This window comes from Acinonyx jubatus, chromosome B4 (assembly GCF_027475565.1).
Source record: "Acinonyx jubatus isolate Ajub_Pintada_27869175 chromosome B4, VMU_Ajub_asm_v1.0, whole genome shotgun sequence".
Taxonomy (NCBI): Eukaryota; Metazoa; Chordata; class Mammalia; order Carnivora; family Felidae; genus Acinonyx; species Acinonyx jubatus.
In genome coordinates this window covers 134,724,304-134,738,380 of record NC_069387.1, presented here as the reverse complement: position 1 = coordinate 134,738,380, position 14,077 = coordinate 134,724,304, and the positions used below count along the sequence as shown (strand labels likewise).

The following is a 14,077-nucleotide window of genomic DNA, read 5'->3' as shown; positions in this document are numbered from 1 at the left end:
GTAATCCCTGGGGGGGCATTACGATTATTTTGCGTTGACCACTTAAAGGCCGAGAGGCTGGACAATTCAAGGAATGGCCACAGCCTGAGAGCTCTCTCCCTCCACAGCTCCTAGAAACGCTGGGTAACAAAATTACACACGTCTTCTTTTTATTTATTTTTTTAACATTTATTCATTTTTGAGAATCAGAGTGTGAGCAGGGGAGGGGCAGACAGAGAGGGAGACACAGAATCGGAAGCAGGCCCCAGGCTCCGAGCCGTCAGCACAGAGCCCGACGTGGGGCTCGAACTCACGGACCGCGAGATCATGACCTGAGCCGCAGTCGAACGCTCAACCGACAGAGCCACCCGGGCACCCCTACACGCATTTTCTAGATGGATAACTGAGCTGGTAAGAAAGTGAAGAGCATCACCAGGACCCAGAATGATGATACTAATATTATCATTAAGATAGTCTTATCACCTCACTTTTATCGTATTTAATTATTGATTTTCCTGAAGGCCAGAATAGTGCTTGAAAGACGCAGTGATTCAACGGGGAGGGACATTCTCAGTGCCTCAGTGCATCGGGCCGTCTAGCACTTGCCACAACCTCAGTCAGGGCTGTCCCCATTTCACAGATGAGGAAACTGAGCCCTTCCCGTGCTGGCAGAGCGGGGATCCAAGCCCCGGGTAGTCTGGTTCCCGGGTCTGTATTCGTCGCTCGTTGCGCTCTAATCAGCAAGATGGTTAAGTCACAGGAAGAGGCCTGTGTGGCAGGGAGAGGGCGTTGAGACAGAGGGTAAAGCCAGCAGTCAGGAGGGGAGACACTGAGCAAGCAGGCTGATGGCGGAGGTAACTGACCTCTTCACACAAAGCCAGGGGCCACGCCCCTAATAAATGGGTAGCCGGGGAAAAAGATCTGTCCCCTGACAAAGAGGGATGACAAAGAAAACCTGTGTGTGTCCCCCTGAGCTCAAGGGAGAAAAGAAAAAGCATGAGAGTCTCCTAGAATCTATGGCCCTGCATCTGGATGAGGTTTGACGGGGCTGGTGACAGCCGGGGGCTACCCGCCAGGGCCGTCTTAAAGGTACCCTGGAGGGGCGGGCCCCCCCCAAGCCAGGCCAGGTGTCCACAGGTAACTCCCGGCTGGAAATAAACTCAAGACCTCAATGACACGGTGCACAAGGAAACAGGCCACCAGGAGGGAAGGACAGCACACATGACAAAACTCCCGAGAGCTTGAGCCAAGAAACTCTTGGAAAGAGCCTGTCCCGTGCATTTGCTCAGCGTAGTCAAAGGGATACGAGAAAGCAAGACCGGAACAAGATGTTATCAGAGCCAGCTGCCTTCTAGGAAGCCGGCGTCCCGGGCATGGGACGGGGCTCAGTGGTCCCAGCTTCCTGGGCGCCCCCCTAGGTGCGTGAGGGGACAGGACCGCGCAGTCTCACTGTCGATTCCCCCGCCGTCCTTCCTCGACGGACCGCAGTCTGCGGAAAGGTCCCAGCCGACTCCAGGGCCCGGGGAGCCTGCTGAGCTGGGGTCCCGGAGTCCCTGGGGTTGTCAGGTTCTGTGACCCCCCGTGAGACTGTCTGCAAAACTCCTTTTGCCTTTGGCCGGGGTGAGGGGTTCTCTGAAAGGTGAAGGTGAGGGATGAGCATGGCCCACTGGAACGGAGCATCCGCGGTACCCAAACATTTGGAGGAGGGAGAGCGTTGGTTGCGTACGAAACTACGCAGGGCTCTGTTACAGACTAAGGTGAAACCCTTGTGCCTTCTGTAGATGACGCGGGAGGCTTCGGCCATCTCAAGGTGACGGGACCTCATTGGGTCCCCAGCAGACCTCCTGAGGATGCCCTCCTCCCTCTCCCCTGCAGTTAGCAGAGCCTGAGGACCCTGTTCCAGATGCCGCGTCCTCGGATTAAGCCCAGCCCGTCCACAGGAACACCGAGGATGCTGCTCTGCTCGTCACACGGGGACCCCTGTATGAGGGCTCCTAGAAGATCATCCCTTGGGTCTCATTACCAGGAAAACCTGTGCTCTCATCTTAAGGGTTTGCTCGAGTCCAACATCACTCCATATCTCACAGGTACACCGGACCTCCTGGCAGGTTTTTTGTTTTTGTTTTGTTTTAAATCTGGCTGCGTCTGGATGATGATTCTAGAACAACACTATGGCAGGTATCACCTTAGGAGCATTCTTCATAGAGCCAGGCTCGCCCAAGGGAGGGGCGCATACAATCACATCATCAACATCCACTCCCCTGCAGGTATCAGCATTCCTGCTTTACCGACGGGTTGAGGAAGCTGTTCCCGGTGAGGCCATGTTCCCCCCGGGGCAAACAGGGAGTCACTTCCAGAGGAGTCCGGAGGGAAGGGACCTTCTCCCACGGTCCCCTGGGGTCCCTGAGCCCCTCAGCTCTCCTTCGCGCTCCCCTCCTCACGCACCCGTCTAGGGCTCCCACACTCCCCTTGTCCGTTGACGTGGTTTAACTGGCACAGGGTGTCTAAGAAAGGCATTTAGCCAAAACCCTTTCCTACAAGCCCTCCTTTCCTACAAGAAAGGCCCTTTTCAACACCGTAGAAGCAGGAGGAAACCAGAGTCAGGCTTCCCAGGGAAGGACGCCGGGCCGCCCTGTTCCAACATTGCCTCCCAGGCCCTCCTCGCTCCGCTGTTTCCCACAGGAAGCCATGCGCAAGGGCTCCATTTTACAGGTGGGGAGACCGAGGCCTCAGGCAGGGGTGGGACACACGGGCCACCCACCAGCAGGACTGTCCTGACGTGTGGGGAAACGGAGGAGGACTTGCTGAGGTCCCACCGGGTGGCCTGGCACCCACCTCCCTCCCTCGCGGGGCCGCCCTACCAGTAAGAATTCCCGCCTGGTTTTCCAGGGAGCAGGCTGCAGGGCACGGGGCACTGGCCAGCCCTGGATGCCGGAGGCAGTGGGTGGAGGACGGTGATTGCCCCGGGGAGTCCTGAAGAGCCCTCAGCAGCTGTGACATTTTAAACAGGCCTGGAAGGGGGAGCTTGCCCAGCGGTGGGGCGATTGGTGGGCCACACCATCAGCAGGGGCCCGGCCTTGTGCTCAGCAGCTCCAACCGCCCGACGTAATCTCCCAGAAGTTCCCCCGAGAGGCTGTGGGGGGGGGGGGGGGAGGTGACCCTAGGGGCCTCGTGAAGGCCTTCAGGGGCCCCTGAAGCCAGGGGAGGGTGAAGGGCGTTCCAAGGGATGCAGTGTGGTGAAAAGGGACCCGACCAGACCAGACAGGCAGTCTGGATGCTGGGGGGGAGAGTGGGCACCATGCTGCCGGCCTTGGGGTGCGTGAAGGTTTCAGGACGGGCACCACGGGGGGTTCAGAACTCTGGAGTCCGTGGGTTAGCTCTGCTCCCCTCCGCTCCCTGCCCTGCAGGCCCAGCCAGCCCCCAGGCTCTGGTTCCACCATCACCAGCCCTGAAAACGTGCGCATGTCACGTGGGGGTGATGCCAGGACCACACGGGGCGGTAGAAATGGCGGAAAGGGTCACAGATGTGACCTTTGGGCATCCCCTCCCACCGCGATGCTGAGATGAGGCCAGGCCCACAGCTCGGGCTCTGTGAGCACTGGGGTTGGGGGGGGGCGGTCCACATGGCTCACCTAGCTGAAAAGCCCCAGGCCCTGTCCCCAGCCTGCCCCTCTGACCCAGGCCCTCCTGGACCTGTGTCAATTTGGGAACCCCTTGTCTGTGGGCAGGTCTCACGGCTGGCCTCAGACCCAGGCCTTCTGGGGCCCCAAGGGCACTGATGCAGTCACCCCAGCCCTGGTCTCCCGCTGCTCATCTGCTGTCCTTTGAGCCTCAGTCTCTTGATCCATAAGACAGGAAACCAGGGAACGGCAGGAGCCCCCTCCCACCTGCTCTCTCGCGGGCTCTCCTCCTCTGGGTGCTGGGCATGGGAGGACGGCTCTGCCCAGTCGCCCTGCCTGGTCCCCAAGGGGGCCCTCGTTCCGGTCTTGGTGGTTTCTGGTTTTGCATAACCAGGGCTATGGCTCTTTCTCTGTGGTTCCCAGTGTGGGTGGCAGATAACGTGGGGACGGAGGTGAGATATCTGCACCCAGGAACTGAGGCTGCCCGGGGACCTTGGGGCACCTTCAACCTCAACGATTTCCCCAGACCGGAGGGACAGGTGACAGGAAGGGGTCTCGGGGGCCCCGGACCACAGGGATGAGACAAGAGGGTGGGGTTGTAAGCTCCCGGCCCCTTGCAGGTACCCCCAGGCTGTCAGCTCTGGCGATACCTGAGAGGAGAGGAAAAGGGGGGTCAGGAGCCTCCTGAACAAACGAAAGTCAAGGTCAACATTCTGAGGAAAGGCGCTGTCCTTGGAGGCCGGGCGCAGTTCACGTGCACATACCTGGCCTTCCCTCTATCTGGAAAGACCTTCCTCTAAGCCTGGCTTGGTTGGTCAACTCCTATTCATCCTGCAAAACCCTGCCTGGGGTGACCTCCCCCAGCAAAGTCTTCTCCACGAGCCCCACCACCCTGCCTGTGCGAGCACATCTGGGGGACGGCACTGCCCAGGCTTCCCGCCACCACGGGCACATTCCCCAGGAGGTTGAGAGTGAGATCCCTCACTCCTGAGGACATGCTCCTTCCTGACTCCTTAGCTGGCTCCTGTGGCCACAAGTACTATGTAGGACGCACCACACGTGGGGTCTGCCTCCACAGCATTCCCGGGTGGGCGGGCCCCTAACAGCCTCAGTCTGCACTGAGGACACAGGGCCGTGAGGGCAAAGCCATGAGCCGTCTACTCTTCCCTCCTTTTCATTCAGAGACAACCTCTTGAGAACCTAGCGCATGCCAGGCCCTGAGCTAAGTGCTGGAGCTGAACCTGGCCTTGGCCAAGTCTTTCACCCCGGGCCAGCCTCGGTGTCTATTTGGCCATCATAGCTGCTCTGGGAGGGAGACACAATGCTGGGGGGCAGGGAGGAGTCCCCATTTTACAACGGGAGGCCTGCACTGGGCATACTGCAGCGTCTAGAGCCCAGCATCTGAAACTGCATCCAGGGGGCCCGGTCCACCCCACCTTGTCTGTCCAGCTGCAAATGGGGGGAGGGGACCCTCACCCTCTCCTGGTGGAGGGAGGGAAGGGTGGTGGGCTCTGAATGGGGCCTGGACAGGCCTCTTCCTCCTCCCTCTACTTCTCTTGTCCCCCACTGCCCACGGCACCTGTTAGCAAACAGGCAGGAAAGAGTCGTGTGACTCCAGACATTCTCAGCCCCAGACCATCCAACACAGGGCCCGCAGTCTCCTGGAGGGCCTCCTTGGCCTTGGGGCCAACAGACCAAGGGGATGGCCTCCGACGCTGACGGTCAGCATGGAGGCCTTTTCTCTTCATGCTCACCTGTGCTGGCCCTGCCCCCTCAGTGACTCGGTGGGCAGATGTGTTCCCTGCCTGCCTCGGCGGCAGGGGCCCGCTGCTCTCAGGGCTCTCTCTGGGTGACCTCGTGAAATCAAACTCATTTCCCTCTGGAAATGAGTTCCATCTGGCCTTGAACCTGTGGGTTCACTCCGTCCCCGAGGTGGCTCCCGTCCCCTAACCAGCCACCCTGGGTGATGCTCTGACCACAGACTACAGAACCAGTCCCGGCAAGGACTCGGCATGATGAGCTTTAAGATGCGTTCTATGAATGAGTGGTGACTGATGTCACTTTCTAATCCCCTCTCTGCAGATGACACAGCGGAGGCCCCGGAGGCTCAGGGACAAGCAAGGGGTACGAGAAAGATGCTTCAAGTTGGGCTCTGGGGAGGGACAAACAGACCTGGGCTCAATGTACACCTGTGACTCGGCCTCAGTTTCCCCATTCTGTGAAATGGGGACACAGCAGCGCCTGCCTCACAAGGTTGGGTGAGGATCTCATGGGTTCCTCCGTGCAAAGTGCCTCCCCCAGTGGCAGCCTAGTGGGTGGAGCGTTCAGGGCTCACGGGGTGCAGGGGGTGATGCTCTTGGGGTGGGGGGCACCCCTCCCCATCACTCAGGATCCAGTCCAGCCCTCTCCTTCAGGGTCTCCCCATTCCTCCGTCACCTTTCCCCGGGACTCCAGCCACACAGCACTCACTGGCCTAGCACACCTGCCTCCCCGGCAAACCCACCCTCCAGCAAGGCGCCAGCTATACAAGGCTGGGGCGGGCGTCCTCTGGGCCTCCCTCTGTGATAGCGCCATCGCACCCTGGGTCTGTGTCCCATCAGCCTCCCTCATCAGACTACATCATGCCAGTCTGATGGAGAGCCAGACCCAGCAGGCAGGAGCTGCGGCTTCATGGCATTTGCCTCCCAGGGTTTAACACGTGCCTCTCAACACACGTGCAAAGCCACCGAATGAACACCCATGAACACGCCCGGCCACCTGCCTGCTTCCCTCGGTCAAATAAATGCTGGGTTTGCAGAATGGACGTGGGGCCTGACAGAAGGGGTGAGTCGCTTGGGGTCGCACGGCTCCAAGAGGAGGGACTCTGGCCGGGAGGCCAGCTCTCCTGACCCCCAGGGTTCTGCAATGCCGCCCCCATCCCCGGCACTGCCTGTCTCTCTCCTGGCCCCAGAAATCCTGACTGTCCAGCTGAACATCCATTGTCTGTGAAGGTCAGGAAAATGGAGGCCCCGTCTGCAGACTGTAAATGCACCGAGTTTCCTCACAGAGCACACCTTACAGCTTTTCTCCTGTCCCTTACCACATGTTTCTAAAACCCCACCTTGCGCCGGGGGGGGGGGGGGGATGCAGAGCAGCCTAGAAGGCTTCCTGGAGGAGGAGGGCCTTGAAGAACCAACAGAAGCCCTCGGTGAAGATGAAGACAGACAGGAAAAGAGTTCCGGGCAGAGGAACCCAGGAAAGGCGGAGAGCAACTAGTCATATACAATCTGACCTGCGTGCATGCGCACGCAGTGAGGGGCGACGCCGGCCCGGGGCCACGCGTCACCTGGCTCCCTCTTTTAGCCGTGGTGGCGAGCATGGCTCCAGGACCAGAGCTTCCCTTCAGAACTCCACGGACAGACGGCTCGGCCAGGCCCCCGGGCACCAGCTTCTGGTTACTCCCCGGGAGAGCCGACCGCAAAGCCTGCTGGGGCCTCTCTGGAAACCAGACCTGGTCCAAAGGCCAATGAACGCCTATCCGGCCGATGTGCACATGTGGTGAAGGACAAGGACACAGGCGTGATCTTCACTGGAGAAGGCAGAGTTTACCCCCAATTCGCCAGCGGGCACGAGGCTCAGAGACGCGGAGCGAGCTGCCTGGTTCACCCAGCAGGTGCGTGAGCAGAAGAGCTGGCCCAGGTGCTGAACCCAGCCCTCTCCGGTTCCACGCCCCCCACCCCGTCCCCGGGGCGTTAGTGTCCCCCCACTGGTCCACGGACTGTAGGACGCTGGCCTCTGGGCAGCGCACCCAGAAGACGTTTTATGAATGAGTGAACAAAAGAATCTGAAATCCTTGCTCTTTCTCCCCCCACCACCCGCCAGCAGGAAGGAGCCATCTGCCACTGTGTTTTGTTGTCACTCTGAAAATCAAAAGCGCAAACCCAGAGTCACAGCTCCGTGTCGCATCAGGTCGGACAGACACCCCAGCCCCTGATGCCAGGCTGGAGCTCCGTTTGGCCGTGCGGGCGGACAGACGAGGACCCAAATCCCACTCAGCCACCAGCCCCTGGAGACCTGACCCACTGCAAACCGCCCCCCCCCCCCCGGCCCCTTCTCTGAGCCTTGGTATTCCCACCACCGAATGGAGGTGCCAGGGGACCCACCTACCTTGCTGGCTGCCGTGAGGACTAAGGAGAAGGGACCCTGCAGGGGTGAGTGCAGGGGGGATCCCGGCCCGCTGGCCTCCTCTGCCTGTGACCTTGGCCGCTGGGGAGGCTCTGGAACCCTCTGCACTAACTGCGCCCGATGCCCTGGTCCTGTGGGCAGCTGAATGGCTTACCCATTATGAGGCACCCACACGGCCAAAGGGCAGAGGGGCCAGCGAGGGCGCGGGCAGGTGGCTCACTGGGCTCCCCCGTGACTCAGCAGGACTCAGGGAGGCTGCTGGTGTAGGGGTGGGAGCTGCCCCTGGCCATACTCTGTGCAGGGAAGCCCAGCTGCCGCTGTTTCTGATAAATATTTTATCACTGCTCACAGAGCGGTCCCCAGGAAGGCACCCCTTCCTGCCCGGACAGGAGGACGTGGCTGGGTCGGGTGCGGGGTGGGGTCAGGAGCCCAGACGGCTAGCTCATTCAGGTCAGCACAGCTCAGCCAATGCCCCCTGAGCCCCACCCACACTCTGCCCCACGCCGTGCTGGGTGCTGGGCTCAGCCCTGCCCCGGGGACAGCACCCACGTTCCTCTCCACCACGCCCAGCGTACTGGCCCCCTGCCCTTTGGCCCAGTCAAACGGTCCATCCTGCTGGCCCGGTGACAGTGCTACCTCCTCCGGGAAGCATTCCTGATGCTCCCCTTCTTACTGTGTGACCTTGGGCAGGGCCGTCACTCTCTCTGGGACTGTGTCTAAAATGGAAGGGATGACCCCCCCCCCCCAGTCGTGGGGAACAAGGTGAAATTATACAAATGAAGGGTCTCCCAGTGCCTCGCCCACATGGGCACCTTCCATTTGGAGGGCACTGAACATCAGGAATCCAGTCAGTAAATATTACTGAGCGTGTCTCAGGGTGGGACACAGGGACATATGGAGCCTGGCCCCTGTTCGCAGGGGTCCGTGACTTTACCGGGGACGCAGGACCTAAATAATAATACTCCTACTGCTAATAACAGCAACCACAACCACACAACAGTAATAACAGCTGCCACGGTTCAAGCCCCTGCCAGATAGGCGACATCACATCCCCTTGTTTATGTCCTCAGTAGTCCTGTGCCGTGCGGTTCTTACCCCCATTTCATAACAGAGCGGAAGCCACAGCTCCCCGTCTCTCCATCCTTGGGCCTCCCGGCACCCCTAACCCAGCATGGCCAAAGCCAAGCTCGGGGTCTTTTCCCAGCCTTCCCTCTCCACGCTGAGTCTACTGTCCCAAGGATCACCCGCCACCTACTGAAGTCTGAGACCGATAATCCTGGGGACTCTTAAGGTAGTGAGCTCCCTGTCACAGGAGATAATCAAGCAGGGGCATCATGCCTATCATCAATAAGTGGCCTCACTGGCTGGCTTTCAGTCCATCTCACTCAGACCCAAAGGCTTGACCAGCTGTGTGACCTTAGACAAGAGACTGACCTCTCTGTGCCTCGCCTTCCCCATCTGTACAATGGGCTCATACGATGGCCTCGGAGGGTGAAATGAGGGCAAATATGTAAACTTGCAAACTGTCTTCCAAGTGCATCTCAAGGGCTGCCTGTGTGTTGACTATTATTAGTTCGTAGCTTTACCTTACTCCCCCCTCCCCCCATCCCTTCCCGGGAACCAAGCAGGGTGGGAATCAAAATTTCCATTTCACAGATTTGAAAAGTGAGGCACAGAGAATAACCCCTCAGACTCAAAGGGTCTGTGGTAGAACCAGAACCAGAATGTGGGTCTTCTGGTGCTGAATGGGGGCCACCCTCCCAGCCTGGGTCCTCCCTCCCCACGGTCTTTCCTCCCGGGCTCTCTTCTGGGCTCCAGGCAGGCTGGTTTTGCTGGAGAAACTGCTTTGGCAACACACAGAAAGTTCTTAACCAGTTCAGCTGATGGCACAGAAAGCAAAGCCTTAAGAACCTTCCGGAAAATGAGCAAGACTTCTGCTGGGGTCAGAGGAGCCCCACTGTGGTAGCGCCTGATGGCGAGGTGCCTCGGTGACAGTCTCTCACCTTCAGGCAGGTAGCGGGATGGGGTGAACAGGGGGCAGGCGCACCACCGGCCAGAGACCCTAGGTTTGAGCCCCGCCCCTCCCTCCTTGCTGCCCTCCTTGGTCTCTCGGCAACCACTTGGCCTCTCTGAGCCTCAGTTTGCCTATCTGTTAATTGGGGATGACCATGATCACCTTCTGGGCTGGCTGGAAGGAGTGAATGGGGTGGTGCCTGGGGAGGTCTGTGCACAGGACCCGGCACATAGTAGGTGCTCAGGAAACAGCAGCTCCCGCCTTTCTTTCCAGACAGAAGCCCACGTCCTGGGGTCAGAACTGAGGAGAGCAATATTCAGTGCTGAAACAAGCTGCATGCATTTTCCTGATCGTCCTTTCAGAAGGGACCTGGCCCCGGCGTCCCCACCCCCACCTGCCCCTGTGTGTAGACGGTCAGTGGCGACGCGACAGTGAATTCCACCTCTGTCCTCACTGCTGGCCCGGAGGGTACAGATGGGGCACAAGCGTCAGCCGAAGGTTTCCCTGTGCCAGGCATCGAGTCCTCCCGCGACCCAGAGGCGGCCATCAACACCGACATCAACACCGACGCTGACAGTGACTCCATGGCACCTGAGCGCTCGCGGTCACGGTGAGATGCTGTCGCTGTATGACAGCGCTCTTCAGCACTGGCACAGGGCACTGTCCCCTCTCAGGGCCCTACACGAAGTCACAAGGTCCTTGCAACAACCCTCTGCGGTGAGTGCCACAACTGTCCCCAAGACACGAAGGCAGACAGAGGTTTAGTGACTCACCAATGTCACCCAGCCGGGAGGGGTGGGGCCGGGACTCGAACCCAAGCAGCCTGGCTCCAGAGGAGCCCACGGTTGTAATCACCTAAACAGTTTATGCCAGTCTACATCATGCAAACGGCAGAACTGAAGCTCAGAGAGGCTAGGCAGGTTTCCCGTGGCCACACAGCTATTGAATGGTGCCGCCAGGATTTACAGCAGGTGGGCCTGACTCTGGGGTCCCCGGCCTTTGTAGCCCCTCTCTGGCCCTGGCTGGCTCCTCCTCCCAGCCCCCCAGAGCTGTGTCCGAGACTGAGGGATCCCTGAGTCACCAGACCTGTGCTCACAGACCTCAAAGTCCCCATCCCGCCGTGTGCTCCCCCCCTGAGATTCAGTGTTGAGACCTGTAAGAGGGATGTGGTTAAAAGGCAAAAAGGGGGTTATAGTGTCACCAGGAAGTCACCTTCTCGTTCCACTAAACCCACATCGTCAAAGCAGTCCAAGAGTCGAATGTGTATCTCCCGACTCTGACTTGGGGGATGGCTGGCCTTCCTCTGCAGGCAGCCCTGGGCCACCGTGCTTCAGGGTGAGTCCTGAAGCAGGGCATCCTGATCCTGCTGTGGGACCCTGAGGACCAGTGACACCACAGTCTGACCCTAGAGCTCCCCATCCAGATTGCGCCGGTGGCCTCCCCCTTTCTGTGTGGGTCTCTTTGCCTTAGTGGGGGACCCCCTTGCCATCTGCCAGGCCTGGAGAAGGCCGGTGGGAGTAAGCGAGTGAATGAATGAATGAATGAATGAATGAATGAATGACTTTTTCTGCCCCTCTATGGGTATCTTGGGAGCCTGCTCTCCTCACAGATGTCCCAGAAGATGATTTTGTTCATGTCTGTGAACGCCCAGCACTCGGGGCACGTGGAGAGGGCCCCTTCCTTCTCCTCACCCCAGCCCCTCCTGGCTCTGCCGGGAGTCCCCCGGGGGACCCGGGTGTTATCTCCCAGGGCCTGCGTCGAGAGAGATCTGGCACCAGCAGCCCAGTCGGATCCCATGAAACGCTGCCTGACTCTGCCCAGGCAATTCTGCTCGACCATCCCCAGGCCTTTTAATCCATCCATTAGAAACAGAAAAATCCATTAGCTAACAAATGTTTCCGCACAGGCCGCTTTCCCCGCTTATGAGAAATTAAGTCCATGCGAATCTCCCCATCACCAGATAGTTAAACTCGCTGAAACACAGAGAGTGCCACCCCCTCTCACGACGTAGGCCATGTTCATGGTGGGCTTGTGATGTATCAGGCATTATGCCTCTTTGGCATCCCTGACCACCTGTAAGTACTGGGTAGTATTATGATTTCCAGTTTTCAGATGGAAAAACGGAGGCCCTGAGAGGCAGTGACTTGGGTAGGGCCACACAGACAGCCAGCGGTGGCCCTGGGGTGCCGACCCAGGTCTGCCTGACTCCAGAGCCCCCCTCTGCCCCCACAGTTTCAGCAAGCAGCTCAGAATCCCAGACCATTTGGCAGGAAGGACCCTTGGGAGGCCATAACCTGCGGACTGATGGGAACTTGGCCCCAGAGAGGCGGAGTGCCTTGCTCAGGGACACAGCGAGACCACGCCCTTGGGTTGCGTTGCTCTTGGGTCCCCCCCACTGCCTACCGGCCAGAGGGAACTACGTGCCCTCGTCCAAAGCCACCACGCATCGGTGTTCACACTTGTATGTGTGCAGGGCGGGGGAGGGGATGAGTTGTGAGCTATGGATTCCTGTGCCCCCATCAGAGGTCAGGACGAGAGCCCAGGAACTGGCATGTTATCAAGCACTGTCGCTGAAGGGGACAATCTGGTGGTCCCAGAGCCCCTAGCTTACCCCTCCAGGAAGGGTTCTCAGGCTGGGCCTGGTGCAGGAGGAGGTCTGAGGGCCACAGGGAGCCCCCCCGCCCCCTCCACATGCTGTCCAGGGAGTGGTGTTTGGGATCCCGGGGAAACCCCGGCACAGCCAGGCTTTCTCCAAAAGCATCACGAATCACCTGCACAGCAATGGCCACTCCACGCATCCAGCCGGCAGCTGCCCGTGGTTCTCACTGCTGCCCCACGGCTCGGGTGGGGCAATGGAGGCCACCCACAGGAAGTGGCCTGGCCGGGCAGGGCCATCACCACACCCCGTGATCCCCCCCCCCCAGGCGCCAGGGACTCTGCCCAAGCACAGCCAGTTCTGCCCTACCTTGGCTCCATTGGAAACAATCTTAGAAAGCGTCAGGCCCTGCTCCTGTGAACAGGGTCCAGGGCACGGTCTGATTTTGCCAGAGGCCCAGACTCAGAGCCAGGCAGGTCTGCCCCGTGTGCTGTCTCTCACGGGATGGGAGGGGGGCTCCCCTATGTGCTCCCGCCCCGGGGTCTCTGCCCTCAGATGTGTCTACTTCCCGGACCGACCCCCCCCCCCCCCCCTGCAGACGGCTCTGCAGGGCCAGCTCCCCGCAGGAAGGTGGCGGGAGGCCCAGGCCAGAGGCCAGAGGGGTGGGGCCCCACGCTGAAACAGGACAGGGCTGGGAAAGGAGGTGCCTCCCTCCCTTAATCATCTTTGTTTGCTCTATTAAGGGGGGCACTGTAAAGGGAGGGGAAGGGCTGCCGTGGGGCGGGGGCAGCGTTGGGGAAGGAAGACCAGGAAACAAGGCAGCTGGACGCCCAGCTGGAAGGATGCGCAGAGACCCACCCACAGAGACCGAGAGAAAGTCAGAGATAGAGACGAGAAGGGGGCGGGGCGGGACGGGGCGAGGTGGGGGCGGGGGGGTAGCGGCGAGGGGGAGAGACCCCGAGAGAGGAGCGGGGAGGTCTGGGGGTACCGGTAGTGGGTGAGGCTGGAGCCCCCTGCCGGGGCCGCCCACCCCTGTCCCATCCCCTGTCCCCGCACCCGGCGTGACGCGCGCGCGCGCGCGCACACACACACACACACACACACACACACACACACCGCGCCGCCGGCCCCGGCCACCCGCAGGGGCGCGCGGGCCACCCCCCCCCCGGAACCCCGCGGGCCCCTCCCCCCGCGGGGCCTCCGGGACCCGCCGCCGCCGCTCACCTTGGTCCCCGCGCCGCCGCCGCCGCCGCTGCCTCCGCGCAGAGCTGGAGCCCGGGCCGGGGGAGGGGGCCGCGGAGGCCCCGCCCCGCCCCGCCTCCGGGCGCGCGCAGGGGCGCCGGACGCGGTCACGGCCACCGCCGCCAGGGCCGGCCGCTGCCGGGAGACCCGCGGGAGGAGGCGCCCCGAGGCCGCTGGTGGGGGGTGGGGGGGTGGGTTGGTGGCAGGGGTTCGCCCCAGCTGGGAGCCGGGGGTGGGGTGGGGAGGGCCGGGGCGCCCTCCGCGGACCCCCCACCCCGGTGCGCTGCGCGGGCTGTAGGCGGTGCCCCGCCGCGGATGGGGCGCTCCGGCCACCCAGGAACCCACGCCTCGGCGGTGCCGAAACGCCCGCCGAGCGCCCTCTCCTCGAGCCTAGGCCTGTGCGCGGCGCTGCGGACCGGGCGGAAAACCCAGACACTCAGATCCAAGTCCCTGCCCTGGGGC

At 61.0% G+C, this 14,077-nt stretch overlaps 1 protein-coding gene across 4 annotated transcripts in view; it reads right to left on the bottom strand.

Moving 5' to 3' along the window:
• PRR5 (proline rich 5) overlaps nucleotides 1-13,735 on the bottom strand; it is a 50,841-nt gene extending 37,106 nt beyond the window's left edge. Inside the window, exon 1 of one of the 4 annotated variants that reach the window (XM_053199494.1) lies at nucleotides 13,598-13,735. The gene's annotated coding sequence lies outside the window, so the exon portion shown is untranslated. Of the gene's footprint in view, nucleotides 1-7,745; nucleotides 13,355-13,597 lie in introns of those variants that run through there. The other 3 variants (XM_053199502.1, XM_053199497.1, XM_053199493.1) reach the window with 3 other exon arrangements.
• Between the last annotated feature and the right edge of the window lie 342 nt (nucleotides 13,736-14,077).